Source organism: Stegodyphus dumicola, chromosome X2 (assembly GCF_044657685.1).
Source record: "Stegodyphus dumicola isolate Sdum_Otavi_A_Nest chromosome X2, ASM4465768v1".
In the NCBI taxonomy this organism is placed as follows: domain Eukaryota; kingdom Metazoa; phylum Arthropoda; class Arachnida; order Araneae; family Eresidae; genus Stegodyphus; species Stegodyphus dumicola.
The window spans coordinates 3,370,723-3,397,883 of NC_140781.1; the positions used below are offsets into that span (position 1 = coordinate 3,370,723).

General features: G+C 34.0%; 1 protein-coding gene across 4 annotated transcripts in view; it reads right to left on the bottom strand.

The window, feature by feature from the left end:
- Window positions 1-27,161, bottom strand: part of LOC118200014 (neuroligin-4, Y-linked-like) — a 986,473-nt gene that overhangs the window by 630,471 nt on the left and 328,841 nt on the right. The window contains exon 1 of one of the 4 annotated variants that reach the window (XM_085809621.1): window positions 14,942-15,269. The exons of the other annotated variants lie outside the window; for them this stretch is intronic. The gene's annotated coding sequence lies outside the window, so the exon portion shown is untranslated. Of the gene's footprint in view, window positions 1-14,941; window positions 15,270-27,161 lie in introns of those variants that run through there. 4 annotated transcript variants of the gene reach the window in all.

Sequence of the window (27,161 nt, forward strand, 5' to 3'; positions counted from 1 at the left end):
GCGTCGGCGAGGAGTCGAACAAAGAAATGAGCTAGCCCTTCTATTTATCCCTGTATATGACCACATCTGCTTCACAAGAATTTATTTATATTAGGTCTTTCGAAAAGTTTAAAAAATGAAAATGTGCCGCTTAGATCAAATGTTATCTCTGAACTATTATCTTTTATTGACAATCCAGAGAAACGCAAAGTATTTTTCGATAACTTTTTTCATCGCGCAGTCTGCTAACAGATTTGTGTAACAAAGGTTTTTAAGGCAGTTGGCACAGTACGAGCAAAAGAGATGCAAACGGCAGAACAGCAAAAGAGATGTCGAAATTTCAACATGGAGAATTTGATAACCGATGCGATGGAGAAGTTTATATGTGCCGTTGGAACGATAATTCTGTTGTAACTATTGCATCAAATTTTATCACTCACTAACCTTTAGGAAGAGCAAAAAGATGTGTCGGAGCTTAACATAAGAAAGTTGATGTTCTCCAACATTGCATTATAAAATTATATAGTGACAGAATGGGTGGAGTAGACCTGCTGGACCGACTTCTTGGAATTGTCGACCAAAATTTCGCAGCAAAAATGGTACTAGAACTTGTTTATCAATGCACTGAATATGGTTATGGCTGCTCGGTGGATCTTACAGACTGATTTACAAAAAAAAAAAAAAAAAAAAAAAAAAAAAAAAAAAACACCACATTAGAAATCACTCACGTGATTTTTTAGAAGAGAAATTACTTTGAATTTGCTTCGAGTGAAACCTAAAATTCATCAGCCGTGCCCATCCGTCGACGTCTGGAAGAAAATCACATGTACTGTTACGAAATGCACAGGCGCGGTAAGATAGCTTCCCCGCAAAGCAGTTTTATGGTTGCCATAAAATGGCAAGGGAAGGCAGGGTAGCCACATTTGGCGAGAAATCACCCATTTGGCGACACAATTTGGCGACATACCATGGACATACCATTTGGCGACATACCATGGACGGTTGGAGAACCTTCTGGAACGAATTCTTACCGGTTTAGCCCAGAATGTTCCCGAACACAAGCTGAAAGTTATATAAACCCTGCTGGTCCGCAGTCAGTGAGTGTGCTTCATCGAAAGGGAGAGTGTGCGTCTCTCATCGAGTGAGTGTGTCTCGTCTAGCGAGTCAATCCCTGCGGAAGCGATCGCGTTGACAGCCGGCCAGCGAGTGCCGAGTGGGTCGTCGAGTGCACCGAAAGAGTCTCGTAGAGTATCGCGGTTAGTGCATCGCCGAGAGAGCGTGTTAAGCTCCGAAAACGACTGAACCGAAAGTCAGGAGCTGTGTCGTCGAGTGCATCGCGAGTTGTAGCGTGGAGAGTCTCGAGAGTACGTGGAGTTCCGAGAACGACCAAGCAGAGTCGGGAGCTGTACTCCGGAAAGCCGAGTCGGGTGCTTTGCAGGAAGCTGTATCCACCGTGATAGCCTGATAACCTGAAGGCTGTGTCGCTGATCGTGTCAGCGTGTTTATAGTAGATTTTCGACGACTGTAAAGAAATGTTATTGGAGCTGTTCTGATTAATATGCGCTAAATAAAGTGTGTTTCGATACTTCATCAAGTGTCATCGTTATTCACTCGAAATCCACGAACCCCGTACGAACGTGAAGGAAGGATATAACGTAACAACTGGTGTCAGAGAAGAGAGAAACGCAACAATAGGTGTCAGATAAAAAAGAAAACGCAACAGTACATTATATGGTTACATCATCACAAGGGTACTGTATATTGTGCAAAAAAACACTACAAACTTGTATTTTGAATGCCAAAAAAAAATTGCTCCATGTATACTGCTTCCCGCAATATCATGGACACCGAGAAACTGCTAAAAAGGATTACAAAAAGTTAGTGTTTTAGAATGTTTTATATTTTGTGTGCTACTGGTTGAAATCTCAAGCGCCTTCTAAAAAATAAAATATTTTATTTTTTGTTGGTAAGTACTTTACATTTTTAAACTCGCATTTATTCATATTATGCATATTGTTAGTCAAGCTTGCGTAAGTGTAAATTTATTTATTTATTTTATTTTTTATTTATTTTTTTTTGTTTGTTTCTTTACACTTTCTGCTTTGCATTTCTTATAAAATAGTGCGCTAATTAAAAATTATGTAATATTTTTAATGAGTTTTACTTAAATTTTAGTAATTTCACATCAAAATGTTCAGTAAACCCTTATTACAGCATAAAATTTTAAAAAGTTCATCATACAATGCTTTGTTTTCATGAAGCGAAAAAAAAGAGAAAAGACAGCGTTAAATGCCAAAATTTGCTATCGCCAGTAATATTGAGGATTGAATTTTAGGCGCAGTAAGCGCAAAATTAAATTTTCAGGATGCCACATTGCAGGTACAGATGTGCAAGATACAAAAGGAGGAAATCCAAGCGCCGTAAACTGAACTCACCCATTTGCCGAAGGAAGTAAAGGCTAAACTGGAAACGCCAGTAAGAAACGTTTTACAACTATATTCGATTCTTAGGCCCAGCTACACCCAAATAGTGAGCCACAAATAGATAAAGGAAAGGCTCCATCTGTAAGAGTTAAGCACAAAGATATGATAAAATTAAGAAGGAAATAATCCAAAAATACATTAAAGAAGTGTTAGAAAATAAATTATAATCTCCGCAAGCAGTCCATATGCGAGTCCTCTAGTGTTATGCCGTAAGAAAAGTAATCTTCCACCTTCGGACCATAAATTATGGCGACTTGCCGTTGTTGTGCATAAGAATTTAATTGGTACGATATAACATGAACAGTAATACTTGATGAAATAGTAGATTGAGTACTTTTAATCCTCAGTCTAAATAAAACATTATGACAATAAATACAGTTTTTATGACAATCAGTACAGCTACAAAAATATACCAACTAAAAGAAAAATTTGACAATATTAGTGCAAACAAAACCGCAAATAATTAACCCGAATTTCGAATTACATATGCAGTTTACAATTCTTAATTGTATCTGTCATGGACAGAAACTATTATCCTAAATAAGCTTAAAATCTTAGCTACTAAATCATTCATTTTCTTTACACATTTTCCTAAGTACCACAATGACATATTAAAATCAAAATAAGCATATATTTAAAATGTTCATCCTAAACTCCTGAATAATATTTACCATTCAAGTAAAATTCAGATTTACTTAATCACTCTACAGCTAAGAGAAAGTGAAGAGTATCTACGATTGCTGACTTCAGGGCTTCTCACAAGCAACAACAAATTCAACTATGCAGTACGATAACTTTTCGAGAACCAGACTGCAAATTAATGAAATCTGTCTGTAACAAAGTCACTTATAGTACTTAGCCCAGTTTGATATAGTTCATAGAATGGAGCCGTTTTGTCTCTCACGCTAAATATTAGTTCGGAATATTCATTTTAAGGAACGTCGGAAAAAAGGATCCCCACGCCGAGAAAATTTCATATCATCAACCATAATCAGTAGACGCTAAATATCAGATCTGGGCAGTTTCTTTGTAATACTTCCTAAAATAGGAAAACAACGCTAGAATAATTGCATACCATCAATCGGAAACACAAAGTGAAAATTTATGAGCCTGGAACCGTCTTTGTATGTTTCGGGAACAGGAATACATGCAGAGAACAATTTCACGTCATCAGTCGGAACCAGTAACCGATATTCTACGGGTCCAGAAAAGCCTATTTATGCTTTGGAAACAGGAAAACACGCTGGGAACAACGCACATATCATCACATTTTCTTCTCAGGGGATTTATGAGCTCACATATTTCTGCTGCTTCATACATCTAATCATTCAATACCGCTGATCATTTGTCACGAGGCCGATACGTCTTCAGTAAAATTTCTTTGATCTCTCACATGCTTGGGCTTCATCAACCTCATTCCTCTCATTTACCTCCTTCATTTTCATACATTTCTGTCAGTTATCACCAAAAACGGTTCTTTTTCCAGATCAGAAAAAAACCTGCATATCTTTTTAGTGGTTACCACCAGCATTCTAGCATTCTATCTCACCCTCCTCTTTTATTTCTTCATCTTCACTTGCACTAATTCAACATTCAGCTGAAAAGAAGTAGTTGAAGCGAACGCTAAACCGCCCCGTTCAACCAAAATCTCTCTTTTTTAACCCCCGCCTAACTATCAATTATATACAGTAACATTCTACGCAACCACGCCTCATTTCAAATTGATTGGTCAATCAAAGTCTTCCATGACCTTTTCCTAGCCTATAACCACATAAAAATTCGAGTAGGTGCCGCGCAACTTTCGTTATGAACAGCGTGAGGAAACCTCAGAGTAATTTCCTCTCACGTCCGTCAAAACGTCTACCACGATGAACAATACATTTGTCTACAACTTCTATTCGCATCGCAGATCAAGCAACCCGTAACAATGAATGTCGCATATCTTCAAGTCAAGACTTATTTTTCAAAGGCAGCCGCCTACAATATAAACAAGCTTTCCCTTTAAGGCATGCACATCACATATGTTTTTCAAAACGCCGTTTCCTGCAGACCGCCCAGTGGCCAGGTTCTCATTAAGGAGAGGTAAAACAATTTCACTATCATTACAAAAAACACAGAAAGCGAAAAGGGATATGTTCTTTATTTCTTATCTGGTATTTCCGTCGCCTGCTTCGCAGCCCAACCCCATATTTTTCCGAGCAATTTCCTGTCAAGGAATCCACAGTTCGAAAAACCCCCGAGACCAGAATTCCTACATAACACCGCCGATTATCGTAAACTCAATAGTGTTACTACATACATACGCCATATACCGGCTGCCAATATTAGAATAAATCATACGGTAAATAAAATCCACGAAGTATATAATCACTCTAGATTTAACTTCCGGCTATTTTGAAATCGATATAAAGGACGAGGACGTCCAGAAGATGGTTTTCATTACTAAATCGGGCATATATGACTTTTTAAGAATGCCTTTTGGACTATGAGGAGCTCCGGCAACATTACAAATGGCGATGGATATTCTTTTAAACCTCATTCTAGGAAACAGTACATTCATATACTTGGACGAATAATTATAATTAGCAAAACAATTGATGTATACATTGAGCATTTAAAGAAAGGTTTTTCGCTGTTAAACGAAATAAAATAAACGCCTCGAATTGTAAATTCGCCGTAAAAGAACTTTGTTAGCTATGGTATAACATTTTCCCAAAAGTTATTGAAACAGAGAATCCAAAAAAGTAGTAGCCATTAAAAATATTCGCCACAAACGCTGTAATGCGTTTGCTATCGTTCTTCGTTATGTGCTCTTATTATAGAATATTTCCGAATGAATTCACGAAAATAGTTGAACTCTTCCTAATTTTGAAGAACATAACGAGATCTATATGGACTGACATACAAACAACTTAAACAAGTGCTAATTCAATCTTCGGTGTTGAAATTCTCAGAGGCTTCTGAACATGAATGACTTGAAACGCTATAGATGCTTCCGACTATGCAGTTCGCGGCTCAGAAGTTTAAGGCACAAGCGGTGAACTGCAGAATTTTAGAAGGGAATTGAGTTTGGGGGCCTAAATTCTGTAAAATAATGTTAAAGCAACTATGTACGCTGACGCAAAGTGTAACTGAACATGTAAAATTTCTTAGAGTATTGCGTTGTAAATATGCATTAAGTATTATAATGATATTATGTTTTAAGATTGGTTGTTTTTATTTTAACGATAAAGGTAAAATGTTTGAAGTTAGCTGTGAAAGGATTAATGAGAAATGTTTAGAAGTTTAGCTAACTATCTCAGGGGAATATAAACGAAATAACTGTAAAGCCAGCTAGAAGTATGCATGAAGTTCTAACTTAGGCTCTTCAGATTACACTGAAGTTTTAAGTCATCTACATGATTAGCACATTAGATATAGACTGGATTTAAGATGTTATCTAGATCTTTAGCACTTAGGAAGATTTCAGGAGGTAGTGTGCTTGAAACACTATACATTCAAAACCACTCTTGAAATATTTTTCTGGAGACCGTTGGTTGAATTAAGTTTAATCCTTGATCAAATGAAATTGAATGAAAGTTGAAGCTAAATATTATGAGAAGTCAAATGATTTGTTTTGAAAAAATGTGAAGTAATTAAGGATCACTGTGATTGATTCTGAGCAAAAATATTAAGGTATTTTCCTTCAGCAAATGTTTCAAGAAATTATATATTGTTTTTCCAGCCAGAACACTGTAAGGTATGAAACATTAACTATTAGTTTAGATTCAGATCTTGGAATATAAAAATTGGCTTCTTTAAACTTAGAATTTAAAATCTCAACAAGGTCATAAAAGATCTTTTAGCTTGCTTAAGTTCTGGCAGAGAAGAAAGTTAGCTCAGTTTTACGTGTTATGTAAATTAGTGTAGAAAGATACTATTTAAGCTGGTGTCTGAGGTATTTCAGACAAAGCGTGTTCTGCCGTTCGGCCGCTTCCTTCGCTGATTTAATCCTGCTGTTTTACGACCATGCATATTTAATTGCCGGTTTATGTATGGCGCTGGTAGGGTTAAGATCCAACCCGCGTTAATTACCTCTGTGCAGCTTCAGCTGATTATTTAACGCACGCTTACGTTTAATTTTATATTTCTATTTTGAGTTGGAGCCAAAAGTTAAGTTTTAAGCACCAAAAATGTTGTCTGTAAATTCCCTCTTGAGTTGAATAAAAGGGTCTTTTCACCCTTCTTACGTCTTGTCATTGATACAGTTTGAACCCAGTGAATAATCGCTTCACTGTTCAAGTAAAGATCTAGCCTGCAAAGTAAAATTAATTTAACTAGAATCTTAAACACTCGTTTAGAACCAAATGTTGAAATTAATTTTAAAGCAATTGCGTTAGCTTTCACGTTTGATAGTCTTTTACAAAATTTGGAAACATGAGTCGCAGGACAAAAACCGATAAAGCGTCACGTTTTCTCTAAACAGTAAGCAGTTCACGATATTAACTCTTTTCAATGTAATTTCTAATGAGTATTTTAATTACTGTTAACTAAGTTTACACTTTAAGATCTAATTTCAGTATTTTTCGATAAATTAAATTAATATTTCTGTCCTAAATTTCATTCCTTCATTTCTGTGCTATAAAAAGTTCAAAATGCAAGAGCTGTGCATTGGAAGTTCGTTTTTAAACGAAGAAAAGAAGCTGAAAAGCGTAGTTAATCCTATTTTAAACATCAGGCAATGAAACCCGCACTGAAATTTTCTACTCACAATTCGCATTTTTTTAGGGTGAGCCAAATAAGACCTACCAGTGTTAAACACAAATAGCTTTTTTATTTTTTAATATAATTATTTTTTCTTTTTTGTAGGTTATAATTGAATTCTTGGAAATCTATTATGGTACCTTACAGTAAAAAACAACGCGTTAAAATTATCGAGTTTTTCTATTCTTGTCAACGATCAATTGTTATGACGCAGCGTAAATTTCGGCAATATTTTAATTCAAGTGTACTGTTTGGTGCGGTGTTATGGCCAATAGAGTTATCGGCTCATAGTTCTTCGAGAATGAGGATGAAACGCCGGAAACGATTTCCGGAGCTTCTTACAGAACAATGACTGAAAACCTTTTGCGGCCAATGGCGGACCAGAATCCGTTTTTTAGAGGGATATTTAAAAGACAAAGTGTATGTTAATAAACGAGAGACTATTAGACAGCTGAAGCAGAATATTCGAGACGAAATACTGAGCCTTCAACCAGAAACATTACGTGGTGTAATGGAAAACTCGTTTAAGAGGCAATTTCTGTATCTAGAAAAATGGTGGACATTTGTCTGATGTCATGTTTCATACATAATTTCCATAAAATATATTAAATGTATAAAAATTAATCCAAATAAATTATTATTACAAAAGTTATCCGTGTTTAACATTAGGTCTTATTTTGCCCACCCTGTACTTTAATACGCGTTTAACTTCTCAAGTATGCTTTACCTGAGTGAGTAGCTGATTCCTTGATGTTTCTTACTTAGCTAATTTATTGCAATACTTATCTGGTTTAGATTTTTTTTTCAAAATTAATCGCAAATATTTAGATTAATAAGCGAAAAATGGTATTTATTCCATTTATATGCTGTTCACTGTTTATATTCATGGAAATTCATGTTCCTATTTTTATCTCAAGATTTTCGTTTTAATTTTTACATGGAACGTAATCATACATAAACAACTGAGGCCTTTGTATAATTCAACATACCTCAAGATAGACCAATACTGATGAATTTATAAATTTGTATTTTCGTTCTTGATAATTTTTTATTAAATGTGTTGTTCACTATATGTCTTACTGTTGTTATCTTTAAATCTGTTTAATTTCACTAATACGAGTATTATTGCTCTATTAATTTTGTAGTGAAATTCTCGCAATTTTCCTTTGTTAATTCAAGTCTGATAAACGCAGCTATCTTAACTTCATTTTCTGCGTCGTATTAATAATTTAAAATCATATTTCAGGAAACAGTTTGACTCGGGCATTTTTATTATACAGGGTGATTCTAAATTGTTTTTACAAATTTAGAGAGGTGGTCAGACGAGCAATTAGAATTCCAAGCTGAACTTCCAACAATGTTGAGAAAGCGAATGAACAAGACCATAAGTTGCGTAATCAATTTGTTGTTTAGTTAAAAACTTACAGAAAGTTCTCAAAATGCCGACCACGCGTGTCGTTGCACAGGACAGCGAACAAGTACAGGGGGCACCACGCCATCGCCATTGACAAAAATGGTATAGTTCCCATGCACTACCTCTCTAGCGTACCGCCCCTTCCACAGGGGACCTGATTACAGTAAACATAGGACATAGCACTAGCGCAACATACTTAGCGCAACTTAGCGCAACAAGTCTGCGATAAGACTTAGCGCAACATACGGTTACAACGTACTTCAACATGTAGGACATAGCATTATCATACTATTACAGATTATTTACAATGCAAGAAGTTATGTTCATTATAGAGCTTGTTGGTTTCGGCATAGCATATGCTTTATGATACCTAGGGTGTTATATTTGAACTATGTATTGAATATTGTAGTACGGTAATTAAGTAGGTAGTGCTCCATTCGGTTTAAGTTCAATGGTCAGAGTTTAGTGGTCCATGGGTGCACTACTTTAACATGTCCTTTGATGAATTATTGCATTTGATGCACTGGTCAGCTGTTTCAGTACACATGTGAAATTGGTACGTTCTACCTGTTTGAGGTGGCGTTTGACGAGTTGAAGGCAGCCCTGTGGTAATTAGAAAGATAAGCTCTTCTCGCAGCTCTTGCAGTGGCTTGGAGCTAAATCTAGTATTACAAATCTTCAGGCAACGTGCGTGGATTTCGTCAACATTTGTTGGATCAGATGTGAAATCCGTGTTGTTTGGGACGTCGTGAATAATTTTTCCATTTAAATCAAGTAGACCGTTCCGGGATTCCGTGGGGGTGCCTTCTGTGTAAGTGTGTGTTTGTGACCTTGTGTTAACAGGCATATTTAAGCAGGTAAAGGAGCTTAAAATTCGACTTTGCATTGACTTTGCATACATTACAATACTAATTAATACTAAAATAACACACAATGTTACCAAATAAACTGTACAGTAGTAATGGAGAAAGTAAATTGCTCAGTAACAATTAAAAACTAATTTTGACTAATTAACAAGTTAAAATATGTTAAAATACAATCAATCAATACAGACGCCGCAAAGAAAATCCTATTGGGGTAAGACTACGCGGAAGAAACAGGTAGAAGCAATTAATTAAGGACTGCCATTACGCCGATTGGGTTTATACACATACACTGCTGAAACATTCTGAAAGCATAACAAATCATAAACAAAATACATACTTATAAAAATAACTTTTACAATATGTTGAAGCAATTAAGTGCGTAAGCTATGAATGGCAAAATATTACGTGGTACTGAATTATGCAGCTAGTAGTAAAAATCAATTATGCGTTTAAATAATCGATTAATAATATAACATGGGGAAACTTGAACGCAATTAAGTATCACTTAAACAAAATGTTACAGCAAGTTATGTGCGCAAGTAATGAGTGGCTAAATAAAACGTGATACTGAAAAATGCATTTAATATTTAAAGTTAATTAAGCAGTTAAGCAATCAAATAAAATTATTCTGAACACACAATTCAATATCGCTTTTACAACATTCTACAGCAATTTAAGCGTGTAAGCAGTGAATTGCAGAATAAAAGTGGTACTGGGAATACAGCTAATAGTAAAAATTAAATAAGCAGTTAAAAAAATATATAATTAAAAAAAATTCTTGAGGGAATTGGAACATAATTAGAGTTGAATATAACAAAAGTCGTGTTAAATGTGGAATGAGGTGGTGAACAGAGCATTAAGGTTATGTTAATTAAACAGTCTAGAACTTTAGAAATCTGAATTGGAAATTGTTACACTAATTAATTTTTAAACATTATCCGTTGAAGAAGCTGAAAAATTCTAAGTCCGGATAAATTGGTGAAAAAGTGGTAAAATCCGTACTAATTGTCCGATTTCTCTGAAATTTAGAAACTTGAGACCGCCGGATGATGAAACGGTGGATGGAGTTAATTTGGAGGATCTATGATGATTACTTTCGAAGATACGAATATGCTGATAATTGGCCCAGTGGCTATTGTTGGTGCGAGATTGAATGGCCTTGAATATCACACTGTTAATGAATGAGAATCCGTTGAAGAAGCTGAAAAATTGTATGCCCGGAAAAATCGGTGAAAAAGTGGTAAAATCCGTACTAATTGACAGATTTCTTTGAAATTTAGATTTTTGGATTCGCCAGGCAATGAAACAATGAATGGAACTAATTTGGAGCTTCTATGATGATTACTTTGAAAGATACGCGATTGCTAAAAGTATGCCCAGTGCCTATTGTTGTTGCAAAGTCGAATGGCCTTGAGTAAGCAGGATGTTGGGTGAATGGAGACTTGACCGCTGGAAGTTAACACTCAAGCTTCAATAAACTGGCCTCGTGCTTAATTCATAATTCGATTAATTGTGTCACTTCTAATAATCCAAAACCACCATCAAAGTTTTCGTTGTTGTTTCACGCATACGATGATATAACTCTCATGCGAATCCAAGCAGTAACTGAGCTGTTATAATATCAGATCTGCAGAGATCAGCGACTTTGCATTGTTAGTTTTATATATATTTAATAAATTGAATTGAAATTCAAATTAGAAAATAAATTGTATAAATATTCTTAAAATTTCTTATTTTTCCATAGTAACCACAGATGGAGGACCTGAGACTGTCTCTGGAAAATAAGCAAGTTTCAGGTTATCACAACAACTTCACACATTTTCACTGGAATATAAAGAAGATTTCTGGGGATATACTGGGATGTAGCATTAAGCAGTTGAGAGTATGTATTTAAGAGGTTAAAGGGATATTGTAACTAGTATTTCAAATCCTGATAACATCCCATACGCTGTCGGTGGGACCTAGATAGGATGTCCTAAGGATATACTGGGATGTGACATTAAGCACTCGGGAGGATGAGTTTAGGAGGAAACTGGGTTATTACGGGATGTCCTGAGGATGTAGTAAGTAGGACTTTAAATCCTAATAACATTCCATACGCTGTCGATGGGACATAGATAGGATGTTTTTAGGATATAATGGGATGTGTTTAGGAGGTTAGTGGGATATCCCGGGATGTCCTGAGGATGTAGTAAGTAGGAGTTCATATCCTAATAACATCCCGCACGCTGTCAATGGGACTTAGTTAGGATCTCCTGAGGATATCCCGGGATGTGACATTAAGCACTCGGGAGGAGATGTTTAGGAGGTTCACGGGATATTCCTGGATGTCCTGAGGATGTGCGCATATCCCGCGAGCAACATCCTCGGGATATCCCAAAGATGTTTTTGTGCTATGTGGGGTATGCTGTTCGTGTAAATATTGAAGTAAAGCGGGCCTAAAATTGACCCTTGTGGTACCCCTGCCCTGATGGGCCTGGGGGAGGAAATTTTGTTGTTGACACGGACGACGAAGTGTCGATCCATGAGATGAGAATAGGTGATGCGTGTGATGTAGTCTGAGAAGCCCAGGCTTATGATTTTGTGCATGAGGTACTCCAGCCAGACTCTATCAAAAGCCTTTGCAACGTCAAGGAGTATGGCTCCTGTTATCGATTTCTCTTGAAGTCCCTGGGAAATCATCTCCGTGACCCGGTACAACTGGTGATTAGTGGAGTGCTTTTTTCTAAACCCATGCTGGTCAGCAATGAGGAGATTGTTGACTTGTAGATGATCCATCAACCGTTGTTGTATGAAATGCTCCGCCACTTTGCTCGTTGATGACAGCAAACTGATGGGTCGATACGATGCTGGCTCCGAGGCTAGTTTGTTGGGTTTTATGATGGGTGAAATCACAGCAGTTTTCCAGGGTGTCGGGAAATGGCTGAGATGTAGCATATCATTGATGATTCTGGTGAGTTTGAGTATCATCAGCATACCCATACACTTAAGCATCTTGTTACTGATGGTATCTAATCCAGGACTTTTCTTGGTTTTCAGTTGACAGATATAGTCATAGACCTCTGAAGGCCTGACAGGAGGGATGTTGTCTGTGTGTACTTTTGTAAGGAAATTTGTAAGTGTCTGTGAGACAAGGTTTTCTGTGTGTGGGTGGGATACCAACTAAGAGCAAAATGCTGCTGCTTCTCAGTGCAAATTTGCATACGGTGATATTATTGATAGTCTTAGGAGATAGATAGCCTCCTTGCCCTTCCTTTATGCGTCTCTACTTTCCTCTTTTCTGCCTCTCAGAGGGAAATGCGACTCTATGTTCTATGGTAATTATTGCTCGTCTGGATGGGTACTATCACCCCTCTTAATTTGTAAAAGAAATTTAGAATTATCCTGTATACATAATGATTTGAAGGCTCTAAGGTGGTATTAAACATGAAATCAGAAAATCTGTTTATATAATTGTTCCACAGGTAACACCAGCTAAAGAGGAAAGCATTTTGAAATAACGTTATGATACAGCATAAAATTCGAGAGAAAAGGATTTTATAGTCATTTCACCCTCAAATTATTCGCACAAAAGACCCTAAAAGATTACATTTTAAGGCTGTTATCTTTAGTTAATAAAATATTAAAACAGAATAGAAAATATTTCGTCAATTACAAAAAAGAAGTGAAAGTGAGTCTCCATTTTGTTTCGATTAACCCGAAACTTCTGTAAGTCCCAGTATTCAAAGAGAAGTCGTAAAATTTCATTTCACTTACATATTGCTTTAATTACTTTATGAGGTATTTTCTCCCTCCTTTATGCATGCCTTCATGGTGTAACGATTAGCACACTCGAGAGGTCCAGGTTGGAGTCCCGACGAGAGCATTGCTCAATTTTCACGTCTCCTGCTTAAAATAACCTGATGTCTCTACAACTTAAATGAAGTGTGTCAGTTTCAGAAAAAGGAACCTTATGTGTTACACTTTTCTGTCACCATGTGCAGTTTGATACTGTAAAATAAATTTCCATGTTACTTTTAGAGCTACAAATGTCACATTGTTAAACTGGAGCCTTAAAATTTAAAGGCGAATGCAGACTCAAATACATAACTGGAACTATGATTCTTGACATTTTGTTGGCTGTTTTCTAATTTAATGTTCGCTAATCGCATCTTTGTTGTTTGACGGCAGTATTAGATTTTACGAAAATTAATTTTTTATTTTTATTTTTATACTTGCATAGGCTTTAAAAAGTTTTTACCTGTTTCATGAACACTGCGCGTTAGTCTACTGAATAAAACGTTGTCGTTGAATTAGTACTAATTGTTTATTTTTCCAAAATAAAATAGCTGGGGTATTTCAGAAATAAACATTAAGATAATACAATTAGAATTTTATTGTTACATATGAAAACAGAATATTTCAGACAGAAAGAACTGAAGGAAATTATATAATTTTGACAACTGTTAAGAGGGCAAAATGTTTCTGATACAATAAACTCTCATCAACTGAAATGTTTTTAATTTAATAAATTATTTAATTCAGATAGATCTTATCAGAGGAAATGATTTAATTCTTATAAAAGAAATAGATTTTTATTCGCACTTCAAGCAATGTCTGTATAAGGTCAAATAATGTATCCAATGTACTTTTGACAGTATTCTGCTTATTTTTCAATATGTAGGTTTTCTATTGTAATTGGAAGCTAAGGTCGCGAAGACCCTACTAAACAAATAGCGAGTTATTGGTACGTCTTAACCAACTCACAAGGTGCTGAAGAAGTTTAAAATAGCATTTTTATTTAGTCTTTAATGTAACAGAACTGGCGTCAGAGCTACAGACGAAATTTCCACTACTTACGAATATTTAATAAATTCAAACGTAGTATCATATTTAACACTAATTTGAGTAATGTTAGTCTTAAATACTAATTTGAGGCATAAAAAAGACTAATTTGAGCTGAATCATATATTTTACCCGCGTATATTTTAAACTATGACCTAGCGAGATGCTAGAGCTGGAATGTAACTTTCAAAAGCAGAGCTGGCGAATATACTAACAGCAAGGTTCAGAGGCTGTTAACATAAAGGTTAAGGTTGCCAGAAGTTCTTACGATAAAGACCCAGAACCCTAAGCTTAAATACTCAAAACCTAATTTGGATCAAAATGACTCATTAATTAGTATAAGATTCCTACAAATGTATTATCTACATATACAGTTTCTTCTGAATAAACGCGATCAATGCTATTATTTACAGCTTTGTGGAATATTCAATATATGTGTATTTACACGTTCTAATTGAAAAAATATATTTCCAAATGTATGAGATTTTTCCAAAAGCGAAAATCAAGGTTAGTCATATTAAAACGTGTAGATTATAATCTAATGAATTATATGTCTATAAAATGCATTATATGGTGACCAAAACTCATCAACAAATGACTGTGTAAATAAAGTGAGGCCTAAAAATACTCACCGAAAATTTGCAGTTGCGAAATGTTTAATTTCCGCTAGGAAGAGTTAAATAAAAAGACTTAATGTCACTTGAGCTGAGTGGAGTAAAGTCATTGAGCTGGAATCTAGTAGCAATGAATCAGAGCGCACTTAGTAATGTCAACGCGTCTCGATTGCCTCGGAGTGTAAATGATCTCTTCAAACAGTTTACTTAATACTGGTACCTGATGGGGCAAGGAACTGCTGCAATTAACCGCAGTCTGAGAGCTTTTACGGTCACAGAAGTAATTAAAAACGTCAAACTTGCAGTCTGAGTATCAACACCAACTCTGAGAGCACTGCAGTTAGAATACGCTTCACTTTAAACGCAAACACTGTTTCGAAGTTGGTAAATATTACGAGTTATCTCAACTTCCTGTCCCATGTGTCATGAAGTTGCTGTATCAGCGCCAAGTTAGCACAGATGTTTATTCTGCAAACTTTTCGTTCGTCGTCATAATTTAAATTGCAGTGCACTACGTTAAAGCAGGAGATGTCGGTAGGTGTATGAACAGCTTGTTTTCATTCCCTCATTCAGTTAATGCAAAAGCACTTAGCATTCTTTCTGCATATGCTACTGGAGATGCTAACACTTGCACTATCAAATATTACCCTGTCAAGAAAATGCTTATAATAAATTATAAATAAGCTATTTATTTTTAATATTAAATTATTCCCTTCAGACACAAAGATAAACGCAATTAATGACATTGAAACAGCGGCTATTCAACATATGCCTTATATCCCTAACATGTTAAAGTATTGTATCACAAAGAATAGTTGATATTTTTGATAATATGACAGCAATGCAAATAATAATACTGGTATGGTTGTCAGTACTTTTATATTTCTGACGAGAAAGTAAAAGTATAGTACCAAGGTATACTTAAGGGAAAATAAAAATTTATGTAAGCAAACTTTGTAAGTAAATAATAAGCAAAAATATGATAATTTTTTCGCTTTTATAATTATAGGAAATAAGCAATAAGAAGATAGATGCTTTTAAAATCTTATAAAGCGATTATTTTTAGCACTTCTACTCTTAAAAGAACGATCAGACAGTTCCGGGCAGTATTCTGTACCGGAGAAAGGAATCATTGCACAACGTGGAACAATCCATTATTTTAGCTGGTTTCTAGATGTTTTAACGGAATTAACTAACAGCGTTCATAACATAATGATTGTTTCATTTGCTTAACATATAATTATTGAAGATTCAAACAGCTGGAACTAAAGTATTTTAATTTTATTTTGGAAAATGTAGTGAAAATTTAAAAGCAAGCACAGATGCAAATTTCTCAGTCAGAATCAGAACAAAAAAAAATTAAGTTTCCAGAATTATTTACACCTGTTTTCATTTGGTCTAGTATTGCTTTGTCACCACATATTGTAATCAAATATGCATTATATATAGTTTAAAGTATATAAAAGGAAATCTAACTGTTTAAAATGTTACAATCGTAGAACAGTTCAGTGACTCGTTCAAGACAGAAGTCGTTAATTAGAGCTTATGCATTAAAATCATGCAAAAATATAAGTAAGTTTGATACATAAAAAAGTAGAAAGTTGCAAAATGCCTAAGAGAATTTTAGAAATAATTTAAAATTTAAACTTTGTGTTATCAGGAAGTGAAAAAAGGCATTACTTCCCCATGCTATTTTGGTGCAACTATTAGCGTATTACTCCTGCACTCTGAATATCCTGTGCTGAATTTCGGATGAAAATATTATTTATTTTTAAGTATTTATCCCTCCTTTCTGACGTCCTATAGTCTTTATATCTCAGTCATGACGTCAAAGAAAATTTGCCGTAACCCTGCTATTTTCTTATGAGTACACAAGACTAAATATTGTACTGGGCATTTTGCAAGTTATATTGTGCATTAGTGACTTTCGGACTTAAATATTCAACTATCTTCATAATCTGCAACATGACATTCCACTTCCATGATGCCCATGCACAGAGTATAGCATCAATCCGTCATCTACCAAGCTGAACTGGTTGACTGGAGGCCGTTGCTTTCTCCTATTTGCCATTTAAATAAGCAAGGAACTCAAGATATCCCTGTCATCTGCTATTGTAATCAACATATCTGTCAGGTATACCAAAGATCCCATATTCGACTTCAAGCGAGTGTAGAAAGAATTTTCGTCCCATTACTGAATTCCGTTTGGTTTAGATCTAGAGCCTGAGCTAAAAATTATGCAACACATTTCATCACTTACTTGATAATACTCCTTAGATTCCGTGTTTGATTGCAGATGTTTTTACAGTATACTTTTAAATATTTATATCTTCTCCTTCCGACTATTTATCATATATGTACAACATGTTTCAAAATAATTCCCAAACTAAATTCCATTTCTGCTACTGGCCATAGAAAAAGGGTTGTTATTTAAGAAACGAATTACTTAAAATAGCTTTTAGGACTATGACCCTTTTCGCCACGTGATGCTTTTTACCAAAATTTATGCGAAACTTAGACTTCTACTCACGCTATGCTTCATATATATGTTATTTAACATAGTACATGCAGGGAAAAAACGTAAATGAAAATAAATTTTTCATAAACAAATTATTCCTTTAGAAAAGTGGTAGAATTGAATAACCTTTACCCAATACAATTTAGTTTTTTTTTTTTTTTTATACTGTCTATTATACTAAGATTGTAGTTGTTCCTTCTCGCCAAGCCAATTTGCTTTGCGAAAGTCATATCACCTCGGTAATTTTTGTGGATCAGTTTTCCTTATTATAAAGTTATTTATTTTTTTTAAAGATTTTTAGTAACATAAGTAAGTAACTAACTTTTAGTAACTAACTGGAAAGAAATAATAAAAATTTAAAAGTTAAATAAATGTTTCAAAATTTTTAAATTTTGTATATTTTTACTAAAGGTGCCATTTGACTACATCTCTCGTAGTCTGAAAGACTGCCTTACATGATTCTTTCTTAAATTTGAGCCACAGAATTTACTACCAACTGTTCATGAGTTAGTTAATCATTCAGTCGTTTTGAAATATTCCTGTTTCATATATATGTGCATAAGTGTAGGGAAATTCATGCAGCATTTATTCATGAGATCCGGTTTGTTTAATTTGACACGAATTAAGGAAATTCATCCTTCTTTATGATTTTAGCTTTCTTATCTAGGAATTCAGTAAGTTAGATTCTATAACTGAAGAGCTAAAAAACCATACAGCCAGTTTGTACCTAAGATTGTTTTATGTGATTATGGAAAAGCCTCAAGGGCTATCTGTCTAAGAGGAGGGATGCCTTCGTGGAGAACTGTCTAAGGGAAACTGGCTCGTATACACGTTACACATGGGGAAAATCACGAAAACGCCATTGCAATCAGCCCGTTCGGGAGATGTGAACCTTGGACCAAACTGCCAGTGTTCAGCGACTTTACCGTAGGGCCGCTGGTGGGCGTTTTTAACCTAAGAAACTCAAACCCTAGTAGAAATTATTAGTCTCATTCTAGCAGGTCAGGAAAAGCAATAAGATTTTAGCCTGGAAGATCACATATATGTACCTACATGTGGAAAGATAATAGATATTTAATTAACCAGCACTCATTTTTCATGTTAAACAGCAAAAAATTAAATAAATGAATTTAATATGTCCTTCATTTCCTAAAAAAATAAAAATAACCTATTTTTTTAGGCAGTAGGCTGTTCTTATTTAATTCTTAATGAGTCCAACAGCATAATAATTAAGGAACTCTTCATTATTTAGTCGTAATATTTTTCAGGAATATAATTTCATTTATGTATAACAGCAGCTATAAATCGTTCCACTAGGAAACTTGAAATATATTTAACAATAAAAAGTTAACACCTTTAAGAACTATTTTTTGTATTTGTGACTTTCGCCCGAAAATAAGCAGCAATTCCTTTAATTTCTGAACTTTTCTAGATAAAAAAACAATGCCGTCAGCATTATCGTCTAAATGCATTTGGGATTACATAACTCGATTACAATTCTCAGTGCAAACATGGAGAAGTTTGTTTACTTAGCACTTAGTTGGATCTCATCTGAATTTACAGGCTGCAGTGATTGTGTTTAACTCTATATCAGAACACCTAAACTTAAACAAGAATTTACATATGATGTAAGTTAATGAGTTAGCGAGATCAAAAGTGAAATGAACAAGTATATGAAGTGGAATTTCGTATGCAAAGAGCGTCATTATAAGGAACCTTGAATTCCGTGCTCTTGATTACACTAATAAATTTTGACCAATTATTATGTTTGTATCATTGAAAATACTGAAGCAAACAGAAGGTATATAAATGTATCTATTTTAGTTTACTTGAAATTGTAATTATTATAATAATGAAAATTCTAAAAACATTATATGTTTTGGTCCAAAACGAGACGTAACTCTTTTAGTTTCCCAATTGTGTTACACATTAAGGAAGCTATGGATATTTTAGGTACATCAGCTAAATTTATTTACATTATGTGTGCCGTTACAACTACAAATGCCTCCTGCAGTGCTTGGTACATCCATATAACCTATTTATCACTTTGTAATGAATAATATTTAAAAGCAAATTCCACTACCAGCCTAGTTTGCTAGCCATATTTTTTTTTTTTTTTTTTCATTTTAACCAGAACTAACAACTTCTTCGAATATGATGTATATTTCGAAAGATTAAATTAGTAAGAAGGGAATTAGAAATTAGTAAGAAGGAAATTAATGAGAGTTGATGAACGGACGAATGTGAAATTTGAAAAATAAAGCTATTCTGTAAGAATGCCAAAAACCTTTTGTTTAATTACCAAATACGACGATATCAAATACGAAAGAAAAAAAATCTGATTCTCACCAAATTTATTCCTGTTAATACAAGTTCTGTTTCCAGAGTGACATTAGATATGTGGGTGGGGAAAATGCATTCACTAAATTAAAATATTGCCTATAGTAAAAGAGACAGAAATAAAACACAATGGTCTCTACGAGAGCATAAATAGGGGGGACCGGAAAGTAATATAGCTTTCTTACATTAAATTCAAAAGAATAAATTTATAACACGTTTTTATTTTTAATCAATAATATAATCAACCTCGTTATCAGCAACCTTTTGCCATCTAGTATGCCGAGTTCAATCCCAGACCGATAAAAATAAATTGTTTTTTGAGTAAAATATCTCGAGATGGCATTTTGGACATCATTCAAATTTTCAATTTTTTTGTCACAAAGAAAATGTTGTAGTGATCCGAATAAATGGAAATCCGAGGGTGCGAGATCGGGCGAATATGGTGGGTGAGGCAGTACCTCCCACCCCAATTCATTATATTTTTCCAGTGTTCGTCTTGCATTGCCGTGTTGCAGAATGACGCCTTTTCCGTTGACAATAGCCAGCTATTTTTCGATTAAAGATTGGTTCAGTAGATCCAATTGTTCATAATAAAGGTCTACATTAACAGTTTTTCCAGGTTTCAGCAATTCAAAATGAACAATTCTGCGAATACTCCATCAAAGACCCAGAAGCGCCTTTTCGGGATGTAAACCCTTTGTAACCCCTATTAAAACTGCCTTTTGAGTTTTGGATTATCATATAAGACTTATTGTTTTGTCTCCACTAATCAAACGATCAAAAAACGGTTCTGTATGGTGCCGTTGAAGCAATACGTTGCGTGTGATGGATAGGTTAGCTTTGTTTTTTTCGGACAGATTATGGGGGACTCAAACACCTGCTATACTTATTTTTCCATTCTGCTTTAAATGTTCTTGGATGGTCGACCAAGGTTGGTTAAGAATGTTTGACATGAATTTGCTTCCACTTCTGCCCTTAGCATGTTGTTGTCGACATGCGCAGAAACGACATTACTTTCCGGCCCCCCTATTATTATACATGGGATACTAGATCTTATAATATAGCTGTATATAATCGAAATATGATTGGTATCTACTCTTTATGCGATCTACTCTTATATCTACTCTTTATGCGATCTACTCTACTCCCGATCTACTCTTTATGCATACGAGAGCTTATCCATACCAATGTTCCTCAAGCACGTATCCTTGTTGATCAACCCATATTTACGATTGACTATAGGATCAGCCTGCTATCACATAGCTTTTAGATTCTCAATAGGTGATTATGAACGCTCTGACAAAAGCAAGTTTCATCACTGAATACGACTTTACCCAACTGTTCACATGAGTTGGTTCCGGTACTACATCGTCGTAGTCTTTTACTGGAAAGTTTTAAAGGGGAGTGTTTTCAAATTATGGCAGAAAGGTAAACCTATTTACACTACTCGTATCCATGTCGGTACTAGAACTTCAAACTCTTTTTTAGATCTCGTTGAAAATAGCTTGCCTATAGCTATGCATAGCGAGAATTATATCGTACATGCAAATCAACGTACTCTTTCGTTCATCTACTTGTCCTCTGTCCGTTGACGATTCACATGTCTTCCCCATAAGCCCAATTGTCATATTTAATTCACATTTGTAGAATTGGGTTTAGTTCAGCTGTGACAAGACACAAAGACGAACTGGCTGATCTACTATAATGAAACCTCTTACTGTAGTACAGTTTCGTTTACAGTATTCCAGTTACAGCTCAAACGTATTTTTATCTTTTCCTCCCAGTATGGAAACAATACAAAGAATTTATTTTTTTAGCCTGACGACATCATAAAATTTTGTTTAATACGTTATGTTGTTGATGTTGCTTAGACTCACTTGTCAGACGTAGCCCTAGCCCACGAAATTTCTTGAGGCAAGCAGCGCAAGATTGCATCTGCCTTTGGCAAGAGCCTTGAGCACCTAACAGTTGACAGTGCGCTTTGGTTCAGTTCCGCCTCCAATTTTGATGGAGAGCACCCCAGGGGGACGGTGTCAGAGGGTCTCCTACCCTTCTCCCTTTCCACCAAACCTCACAAGAGGACTTTTAGACAAGAGGACTTTTAGACAAGAGGACTGCATATTTAGAGTGCCATTATGTCGCACCGACACTATACATTTACAAACATATATGCCTTCTCCGGGATTCGAACCCGAGCCCTTCGGCACGGCACTCAGCGACGCTAACCACTGTACCAGTTAGGCGGCTTAATACATTAACTTTATATTATGGCTCACTTTTTCACAAAATTGAAACGAAACTGTAATAAATTGTATACCTGATATGCCTAAATATATACTTTTACACCGGAGAACAAGGGCACCATTGCCTGGTGAACTCGAGGTTTACCTCACATGGGATATACCATTGTCTCCAGAAGCTTTGCCATACCAGAGTGGGGTGGCAGACCATGTGGCATTTATTTTAAACAAAAAAAAAAAAATGTTTACATGGGCAACAATGGCAGCGAAGTACAGAGATTTTGACTTAATACAATATTTACATGGTATAATTGATAAAACACTACACAATAAGATCACGCTATTCAATACATACTAGATAATATGGAACAATAATACATTAAATAAAAACATAAATAAACACAATATATAAATAAAATATGGGCAAATTAAAAAAATATTAATAGAATTCAAGATATCTTAACAAATATTATTTTATATTAATATATTAACAAATATTATTTTATATTAATATATTAACAAATATTATTTTATATTAATATATTAATAAATATTATTTTATATTAATAATTATAATTAATTATTTTATATACATAAATATTATTAACAAATATTTCATTGCTTTAAAAATATAATTATGAAAGTGCTATGCATCCCATACAATGCAATATTTATTTAATATAAAAGTTAAGTAGAGAGTACTTGCTCCTATATAAGGAACCTATGAGAGTCACCACTTGATTGTGAGTTCATACATCAATAAGAAGAAGCATAAGATAGTCATTACTAAAAATTATTAATCCAAAGTTGTTAACAATTGAGTTCCAGAAATTTGTAATTTAGATTACATATTAATTAATCTAGAGACTGTCATTTTAAACACTAAGGTAAGATAAATGTTCATAAATCCAAAAATCCATAAATGACAATGTTGAACAAATTTTTGGCCAGAGTGTAGTGTAGACAATTCAGGAATGTTAATAGTTAAAAAGTCAAATAAGTGGTGCTAGAAAGCAATGGTGACTAAGACGTCTGTTCCAGTTACAAGTAGCACGGCAACGTCGTAACGACGTTGCAAACTCGTCCGAGAGATTACAAAGTGGTCGTGGTAACTTTTACGACGTCTTTACAACGTTGCGAAGACGAAAAATATTTGCCGTTGCATCTTGGCAATTTGTCGACGTCGCTGAAACGTCATGACATGACCGCTCTTAGACGTGGTCGGTTTAGCATCTTTTTCAAAGTTCATCAGCTTTATTTTTAGAATGAAAAGAGACTAAATCTGCTCTTTCAAGAATCTGAAGTCCGCGTAAAATTTATTTTGCAATGTTTCATTACTTTATTTCATCTAAATATATTAATCTAAGGTAGATTCATCTAATGAAATATAAATTTAATATAAATACTTGAATTATTAAATTTATTTAGTACTAAAAATAAGTGCTAAATTAATGTTAAATTTTGTTAAAATAATTAATACTTAAAATAATTAATACTTAAACTATTTTTATAAATATTATAGCAAAATATTTAAAAATGAAACTAATTTATAAAGTAAGTTATTAATTTATGCATTTTATACATTTTAAAATATCATATTTCCGAAATCAATGCAAATCACATGTTAGCAATTATTTTACTGCTGAAATATGACTTTATTTATTATTTTTGAAGTAAGGACGAATTTAGTTGAATTAATATGCTACCATAATATGAAACATATTTACCGCATACAAAGCAAAAAGTACAATTTTCGTGAAGACATGGTTGTGCGTGAAGATGTATTCACTGTTATAAATGGCTCGATTTTAAGAATTCCGAGAAATCCAATTTTAAAAGACGTTGCATATTTAACGGCTGTCCAATATAGCTGACGGAAAACTCAGCGACAGTCAGGAGAAGCAGAACGAAATAAATTAATGGAAGAGGAGAAAGAAATATTAACACTTTTAATGGAAAACGACAAAATTAATGGCTTTGATAAATTACTAATAAATCTTGACGTCAAAATTAGAGAAACTGTGAACAAAAATACGAAATTCATTACCTATAAAAGTTCTGATGAACTGTTTGCTACGTTTTTGTCCATCTCCATGCATTTAAATATGCTTGGTTTAATCCTAGTATACGGTACACTCGGGATTTGGTGATATTGATATTACAAATGTTTTAGCGAGCCTCATAAATATTTTTTGTAAATATAATCTTGTGAACATTATTCGTAATTCTATTCTGTTGAAATAATTCTTCTATGTCATTTAAAAAAGATTCTATTAAATTATCAGAAGAACCGTCGAAAGGTTTAATGCCATCGTATAAACCGCTGAAACGTTTAGACTGAACTGCTGTTCGAGAGATTGATATTCCATGTACATATTATTTACTGGATGATTATATAAACGAACATTTGAGCTCGAGGCTTGCGCGCTTTAGTTAGCTGCCAAATTCGAACAAGTTAGTTAACGGCGCAATAATTTCAGGCTCCATCTTATTTTCAGAAATATTTTCCTCACAGTTTTATAGTTCATTCGAAATTAAATACTGGATAGCTTCAATACAGCAAGAGAACGATGGAAAAGAATATAATGATGGCAGTTTATTTTGAATTGAGGAGATATCATGGTGGTAATGCCGAATTTTTGCTTATTTTGTTTGTGAACATCTGCTCTACAATGCAACGTGCTAAAATCGTCCACACAGTGAAATAGTGTTCTGTTTCGGTGTTTTATGTTTCTGGTGATTAAACGTACATGGTGGTGTTCTCCAATCTTCAGTGATCCAGCGGTGCAATATTTGGATACACGGATTCGGTTTAACATCCTAAGTGCTATATCGTGTAGCACTAATATTAAACCAACAGGTTGGTTCTCAGACTTTTGGCATATAATCGAAAAAATAGTGTTAAGGAAACATTTTGATTACTATGAAATATTGTAATTTATAACTATGCGATATTTAAGTGTGTAATATTAAAAAACACTAAATATTTTTTATTGATTGCAAATTGCAGTTTTATTACTTGTCGTTTGGTAGTTATTCTTCCAAACACTGTGTAATTCGCGTTTTTTTTAAATATTGCTGTTATGTATGTTTATTAGATTATCTCAATAAATAAATGTTACAAATTAGGTTTTATTTTTCATTAAATTTAAGTATATTCTATTTTCTTCGCTTACATTTTATGTGCCTGTGATAACAAAGAAATTCATAATAAAACAAAAATTTTCATCCTGTGCTATTTAACGAAGAGCTTACTTCAACGTACTTAGCTTACTATCGTATACTATATTATTTAAATTATTTCTGTACAATATCAAAAGAAAAGTTATTGATCATAAAAAATACATGAAATGATCATTGTAATCTACCACTATTCTAAAATGTAGAAACTAATAGTAAGTAAATACATTTACATATGATCGAAAGAAATGGTGTTAAGAAACATCAGCATTACTACTAAATATGCAATCCATAATTATTGCACTTTTAAATGCTTACTATTTAAAAAGCGCAAATATTTTTTAATAATTGGAAATTTGAGTTCTGTTACCTTCCTTCTGCTAGTTCATGTATTTTCTTAAATAGTACTGTCATGTATCTTGTTTGTTAGGTTATTATTTCATTTTAGATATGAATATGCGAAGTTCTTTTGGTTATTAGATTTAGGTATATTTTTGTATGAAAAACTTTGAAATAATATGAACATTTATTAACTATTTTATACAGTCTTTCATTTGCATATATCGGAGATATAGACGTTAATGGTTATATTTTTTACTATGAAACGCGAATATATTTATACTTGAGTTCAGGTAAAATACTGATTATGTTACCTTACGCTTCCTAATTTGTCATGACAGGGGCAATTTTCATTGTCTCTGAGATTTAACAGAAATAAATGTGATAATGCTGTTATAATCAGAAACACCCTTTTTCTTTACCCACATATATAACTTTACTTTTACTTATGTCTGATTGAGTTTTATTTACTTAAAACCTACTATTATAGTTACATATTTATAATAACCCCTTTTATAATTACTCTCATTTACATACTAAAGGAAAACAAATGATGAAATCTGAAATAATCGTAACTTATATTTTAAGCTATTTAAAAAATATAGTTTAAATTACTGAACATAATTAAGGCTATTATTAATTACGCATATTTAGTCTAAAGAGAAAAAATTGTTTTATCATCTGGTTTTCAGATAATGATAAAATATTTAAACTTTAGAAAAATACAAGGAATACAAAATTTTTAAAAAAGAAGAAAAATACATTAATTATTAAGCTTATTTTTCTGCATAAATCCATATGTTACACAAGGACGTCATAACGACGTTTTCACAACTGTTGCAAAAAGGTTGAATTCTGCGAACATTTAGGCGTCGTTAAGACGTCGTGATACGATGCTTTCACAACCAAAATATAACGTGAGAAAGACGCAATAACGACGTCTATTCAACATAAACCTTATCTTCAAAGACGTAATAAATACGTCTTTGCAACGGTTGAAAACAGTAGAGTTTCGCGGACATCTGGGCGTCTTAAAGAAGACAAATTGCAACGTTTTTGCAACGACATCCACGACCAGTTTGCAAAGTCGTTACTTGGGGTAAGTCTGTACGGTATTATTTTTTAAGATACAATAAGCGCTGCCTGTTCCTATATGAGTTCGAGACCCATCAGAGTAGATAGCTAAGTCGGTTGTATTGGGAACTTTATATGTCAAACTGACGAAAGATCTCAGGGGATGAATAATTGCAGGATGTCCCAAGCTGGAAGGGGACTTAATTTCATAGTCAATTGCTATGTAATTTTGGTTCCAGAGTGTATAATCATTTTTGAGTTTACCAATATTGATATTACCTACTTCCATTTGTGCTACCAAGTCCAAAGGAGGAATTTCAGCAAGAATTTAGAGTGCTGCGGTGGGAGATGTTTTATAAGCTTTAGTGATTAGGAATAGCTGCTGACGTATTTTATTAAGCAAACCTCTCATATTTTTTAGATAAAGATCTTATTTTAAATCTCATATTTAAGTTTCTGACCCCAAATTGCAGCACCATACAAAAGAATTCTTTCTGTAATAGTCTTATACCATCTTTTAAGTAGACCTAACTTTGTTCCCCAAGAA